This window comes from Mesoplodon densirostris, chromosome 4 (assembly GCF_025265405.1).
Source record: "Mesoplodon densirostris isolate mMesDen1 chromosome 4, mMesDen1 primary haplotype, whole genome shotgun sequence".
NCBI classification, from domain to species: Eukaryota; Metazoa; Chordata; class Mammalia; order Artiodactyla; family Ziphiidae; genus Mesoplodon; species Mesoplodon densirostris.
In genome coordinates this window covers 182,109,879-182,116,699 of record NC_082664.1, presented here as the reverse complement: position 1 = coordinate 182,116,699, position 6,821 = coordinate 182,109,879, and positions in this window count along the sequence as shown.

Sequence of the window (6,821 nt, the reverse complement as noted above, 5' to 3'; positions counted from 1 at the left end):
GAATCAGGGCCTCTTCCCCGCCCCCCGCCCTCCGAACCCCACCCAGGGCCTTCCCACTGCAGTCTTCTGCTTTCTCCCTGGTTGGGTGAGATGAAGCAACCCTCTCGTCTGCAAGAGGCACGGACACAAGAGGAAACTTGGGCAGTGTGGTTACTGGAACGGACATCTGACTCTGTGTCCAGCACGCCTTCCTTGGGGGAGCCCTCTCTCCACAGAGCGGGTGTGCCTGTGTGCTTCGGGGGGGTCTCTACTCACTGCACCCTGTCCCAGACCCAGAGCGGGCAGGTGACCGGGTCTTGAGTAGGGACAGCACACAGCCCAGACCCATGGCCAGGCCCCAGGTCCTCCCCTGGACATTCTGCTGGCCGAGCGGGGAGGCAGCTGGGTGCAGCCGTGAGCTCTAAGGCCCGGCCCATGCCAGCCCCACGTGCAGCTCTGTTTGGAGAATAAACTCAGCAAACCGGAGGGGACCAGCGATGGAGCCTTGGGGACATCATCACTTGGGCATCTGGCAGCAGCTGCATGAACTTTCTGGCTGGGTTAGCCAACCCTGCCCCCCACCTTCCCCGCTTCGACTTGAATTTCTGTCGCTGGCATCCTGTCTGGTGCAAATGCTGACCATCAGGAAGCTCGCTGCAGAGGGACACCGTGGTTTCTGGCCATGGGCAAAGGATGCCAGTCCCTTAAATGATGCCCAAACAGGCAGCTTGGAAGAGGTGTGATAGGAGTCACCCCTCCTTTGCTTTGAGGGACTCACCGCCGCCGGTGGCACCGATAAATAACCCAAGGCAGCCTGAGGGGAAGAAAACCCAAGTCTCCAGAGTATTTGCCCCGGAGCTGGGCTTCCCCTTACTGCCCACAAGCCTCTGATTGAAGCGGAATCGGCCCATTCTTCGGAGGGGGAAGTGAAGGCATGGGACAGAGAGTCACCCCCTGGTTCTCGCTGACAGTGAGGGGCAGGGCCAGCACCCAAACCCACGTCTGTCTGGCGCCTGGGCCCGTGGTTTTCTGACGGGCCATTCAGCCTCACAAAGGCAGCGGGGCTCAGGGCAAGGGGAGATGGGCCCTCTCTCTAGAGAGGCTGGGGAAGGCCTCCACAGAGGGCGGCCTCCGACCTCCGCATCATCACGCATCTCCCGGAACTGCAGTGTCACCCTCCGTGGAGACCGGGGCGCCAGGAGGGCCCTGCTCCCAGCCAGCGCTGGAACGTGCCGACAGACACTGCTACACAGGCAGGGTGCCAAAGCGGCTTCTGGAACCATCCTTCCCGCAGCCCAGGAAGAAGGGAAGGCACAGGCTGGGGGCCCCAAGCCCTGGAGGAGGGGGCGGAGGCTGGGCTGCCAGGTGGGGGGATGGGATGGGTGTCCCGAGCTGCAACGCACCTCAGTGCCCCAGCACAGGTGCATCCAGGTGATCCCTAAAACGATGCAGGAGTGGAGTGAGGGGAGGGGCTTGTTTGCAGCTTTGACAAATGGCTCTTGAGGGATATGGATTTTCCCACAATAAAGTCCACACACACACACTCGGATTCATATCTCCGACGGCCATCATCCTGGCCGATGGCAGCTCCAGTCTGGGTGCTCACATCTGCTGGGTGCCTTTAATGGGCTCTCAGCCATGTTTTGCAGGCACAGGCCGTGGAGCAGGAACACAGCTGATTGGCTGCCTGCCCCCATCCCCCCCATTCCAACCCCCCATCCCACCCCCCATCCCCCCCAGCCCCCTGGTTAGAAATGGCATTTTCCACTGAGGGGCCACGAGCACCAGAGAGACACTGGAACCCCAGGTAGAGCACAGGGATGCCAGCAGCATCCCCCAGCAGGGACAATGTGGGCCGCTCCCTCGGCAGACAGGTGCCACCCAGGGTGGGGAGCTGCAGCCCCAGGAAGGCGGCACGGGGCTTCACTGCCCGAGTTTTGGTCAGTCTCTCCTGAATGCCAACCAAAAATAAAAAATAAACAAAGAAGCAAAAATCCACCAGCACCTATAGCCACTAAACACCACTCACCTTTAGAATGCAATTAAGAAAATTCTGGAGCTTTTCTCTTGGGGTCCATTTAAATACTGCAGTGATAGTTGTCTGTGACGTCAGTAAAACATCTGGCCTGATGTCCCATATGGGGAGCCTGAAGGAAGAGAAGAAGTCCATGTGCTGGGAAAGATCTTCAATCTGCACTCATCATTTTCTAAGGGACACCCTCCCCTCGAAGGTCCTTCTTTGGTGATATTTCTGAAATGACCCAGTGGGGTATTTCTACCAGCTCTCACCTTTGGTATTAATACCAGTACCAGCCATTCCTATCTGAAATGTCTTTTATAATTATGTAATTACATAGCTCATTGACCCAATTGTTAAGCCCACAGACAGATTAAATATTAACAACCGCTTGGTTCTCGTGGCGTCATTAGTTGGAACACAACCCTGTAATCTCAGGTAACATGCGATGGTAATTATCCTTCACATCCACACACAGCTGAAAACGCAGAGCAGTTAAGCCAGATAAGGTTGCCCGGTAAAATGCACTGCCTTTAAGTCCTGTTTTACCTCCAGCGTCTCCAGCAAGGCGCATTTCAGCCCAGCTCAGGGTTTGTCAGCAGGGGCTGGCTGGCGGCTGGCTGGGGAGGGGTAGGTGCAGGTGTACCAAACAGATCAATCCCCATGGATCCAGCCCTCTCCAGCCATAAGTCCGACTGCGCTTCATAAGTTCTAATGGGATTTTTCCCCGAAGCGCTAAGATGGAGATCGGGGTTAGCTCGAGCATCCCTCATTTCAGAAAACAGTGTTGAGTCCAGCAGAGCTCACCTTGGCTATTCCCTGTGGGCCGAGGAGCTGCAGGAGACTGGGTCCTGGGACCTGGCCTGCACCAGCCCCGCGGGCTTTGAAGGGTCCTTCTGTGCTGGCCTCCCTCCAAACCGGCCTTTTCCTTCAGGCCTTCCTAACCCTTTCCGCTGGAGACCCTCAGCTTCTCCACCCCCTTTTCTTCCTCTTCCACCTTCCATCCACTCTCCCCCACCTTCCATCCACTCTCCCCCACCTTCCATCCACTCTCCCCCGCCCATGGCGCCCCGCAGAGCCTCTGCCCCATGGCACCCGTGGCTGGCAGGTCAGGAGCTGACTGGGGCGGGCTTAACGAGAGCCTCAGGTGTTGGGTCCACCTGGCTCTCCAGGCTGTGGGGTGGCCTGAGCCGCTTCCCGTCTGGAGGTGCTGCAAACATCCAGTCTGGGAACAAAATCTGCAAAAGCAAAGCCTCCGCACGTGCCTTGGGCAGCCCGGCTGGCCCTCAGGGCCTCTCCCGACTTCCTTTCCTGCATGCCCCAGCTGTGCCCTCCTGGTGGGTGGGTAATAGTCTTTATCCTGCCCCGGGCTGTTGGGTGCTACCGCAGTCTCTGTTCAGACCCCAGTGCGTCGCTGGTGGACACTCTGGAATATTCCTACAACATAGCTCAGACGTGGGGGAGGACAGCACGGCCTGTCCAGCTCCAGACCTGTCCAGGCTGGCTCTGCTCAGCGCGGGACACCTGCGGCCACCTCCCTTCTGACCCCAGGGTGGTGGTGCTGGAGCCTACCTGGAAGGCGAGCACCTTGAGAAGGATTGTGACATCAAATGTAACATCCCTCTAAACACAAAGGATGGGCTGCCGTGTTCTGCTTGGCTAATAATGAACCAGCATGAATGAGAAAGCATTAGCTAATTATTGCTCAAATCACATTTAAAAAACCACCACTCTTCGCTGAACTTTGGGGAAATGTATAGAAGGATTTGGGCTCCTCTTAAAGATGTACTAATGCACAGGCAGCAGGAGAAAAAAGAAGGGGTACGTTAAGCAGAGTTGATACTGATGAAGCAACTCCACGGGGTGCAGGCGCTGGGTGTCAGAACTGCTGAGGGGCTCAGGGTCCCGCAGGCCTCATCACGATGGCCTGGCCCCCTGGTCCTCGCCTCCAACGCTGGGAACCTAATATCCCATGGCTTTATAAAGTAAGAGTGATAAAAAGAGGTTGGCATCTATATTACATGCCAGAGACCTCCTGCTTTAGGTCAGAGAGGAAAATGCAAAAAACATCTTTTTTTCCAGCCGCCTGCAGCTGGCGGGATCTTAGTTCCCTGACCAGGGATTGAACCCGCACCCTCGGCAGTGAAAGCACGGAGTCCTAACCACTGGACTGCCAGCGAATTCCCCAATCTCCTTCTTAAAAACAACATTCTTTGCAGCAAATCTGAGGTTTGTATTTAATGCCCAGTAGGGCAGAGCTGCCTAAATCCTCCAAAGCAAACAGACTGGCAACCATCTTCCCAGGAAGAGAAGCTAGTTTTCTTTTGACAACTCATTTGCTTGATCTTAATTAGCCCTGAGGTTTTCGTTGTTGTTGGTGTTTGTTTATTTAATACCAAAGTCAGGGGAAAAGTCAGATGGAGCAACATTACCCAACATTCAACTCTCTGGAGGAGAAACTCAAGGCAGGAACGTGGTTTCTGTCCATTGTCTGGGGAATCATTAAAACTAACTTTAAAAATAAGGAGACATGATAGATGGCTCCTGCTTGCTAATTTCCTATGTGACATCTTAGCTAAGGATTCGCTCCGTAATTAGTCAGCCCCAAGGCAAATTGGGCTGTAAGCCTTCTCCTCTTCTGACGTTTCAGTACAGAAGTTTCATTTTCTGCTCTATGATGTCTCAGCTACCTACTCTTTAGGCCCAGCAAAGCAGCAAACTCTGTGCCAGCAGCCGGGCTCCTAACCAGGTCCAACTGCCCCAATGTTTAGTCAGCGCTGTGTCCAGCATCGTGCATTGTGGCTCCTGCCTTTGTGGATTTATCATTTTTCTTTTCTATTATCAGACTGTTCCCAGGGAATGCTTTTTCATGGCTGGCAGCAGACATGCAGAGCCCTAGAAACCCGACAAGCCTGTTTGAGCCATGATTGAAAAAGTGGTTCGTCTTACGGCCGCAGTGGGGAAGATGCAAGAGTTTAATTGGGTCCGACTTCAGGATTCAGATCACAGTTTTCCCTGGAGGTGTGCGTGGCAGGAAGCAACATTACCAAATCAGGACCTTTCTAAATGCTGAAATTAATCAAGTTCCAGGATCATTTGTAATGGGAAAATGTACGAGAGCATTTGAACGTTTAATTACAATATTCTGTAATTGTTAAATCAGCAGTGACATTACAGAATGCTCTTGGTGACCAGATTACATGATGTGTTTCTGTGTGAGAAGGCAACGATGCAAAATGATGTCATCGCAGGCACCTTTCCTGCTCCTTCATCTTCCCCCAAAGGGACCAAGTCAAATAGATAATTTGACTTGATTGTTTTTAATCACATTGTAAACATTTCAGAAAAAATTCGAGGATGAAGGTGAACACGAGTCAGTTGGTAAGAAAAACGCAGGCTCCAATTCTTCTTGGATGACAGATGAAATGAGTTTAACACATTCTTGCTCTGTGGAAAATACGGAACATTTAAAACTGCAAACAACTGAATTCAATTAGCAGACCTCGTTCAAAACAGCTTGGAGAACCGGAGGACTGGGAACTCTTATTATCCACTCACTGCAGACGTAGAAAAGCATCATAGTTCACGGCTGATGGGAATTGGTGGGGAAACAATGTAAAATTGGCCCCTGTGTTTTTCCATCCAGCCTGAACTGGCAAGTAGATCCACTAAGAGCTTCAGCTGCTAATGTTTTCAACCCCTCACCTTTCATAAGCCCTTAATTCATCAGAAGGATAGAAAAGTGGACAAAATACTTTCAGTGTTGAAAGATGGACTGCTAACTGCATTGCTTTCAAATGCAAGTAAATCCCAATGGTGAAGTTCAATTCCGAATTTCCCTCCACTAATAAATCACAATCGGCCATTGTCGGTGGGCTGTACCCTGCTCCCCACCTCGGAAGAAACCAGTCCTGGGCTTACTTTTTGAGTTGGTGATGCTCCCTGCTTCGGAGAAGGGAGCACATGTTTTATAGAAGAGTGGGCCTTGGCCGTGGTGTTCAAGGGTTGTGTTTTTTGTTGCTTAGCTAGACCATCACTTTCACAGCCCTGGAAACACACAAACAGCGTGGTTCACACATTTAATTGCTTCGACCTGTCTGCAGCAGGAACCCTGTGGGTCACCTGTGCTGTGGACTGTCCTTCCTCCGTATAATTAGTTGCTAATCAAGTTTCATGAAACAAACAGCACCTTGAACTTGAGAAGCACAGCTTACTTAGGAAACCAGAATCTTCCGCAGGTTTCCTCAACCTCCACAGCTGGACGATTCCAATGAAGACATTCATCAGAGTCTCCACATGCCTGCTTTTCATTTACCAGAAGTGGCCCTCCGATGCCCCTAGAGCCAGAGCAGGTGATCCAGTGAGAGGACACCACTCAAATGCCCATCTGGGCATCTAGTCTGGAAACCACCCATCCCCACTACACTCGGGAAGGTGCAGGTTGAACGCTTCCTTTGAAGTCTCATTCTCCAGCCCCCTCACTCTTAATTAAACGTCCTGAAAACGTTCATTTTGTATATGTTCTGTGCCTGTGGTACCTTGTCTCTTGCACTTTGTATATATCACTTGATAGCACTGTGTTCACAAAACCCAGCGAACTGTGCTTCTTGGGCTATAGAGGTAGGTTTGACAGTTGAGGATCTTAGCCTTCCTTGGGGAGGTGAGAACTTGCGGACAACCTGCCGTTCCAGTAAACAGCGAACGCTGCCCACCCTCAAGCTGTCAGCTACTGCAGCTGCCCCCTGGTGGGGGGAACTCAGGAGGGTGAAGGCCAGATGCTGGCCCTAGGAAGATGCTACGAAAGGAGTCATTTCAATGAGCCCAG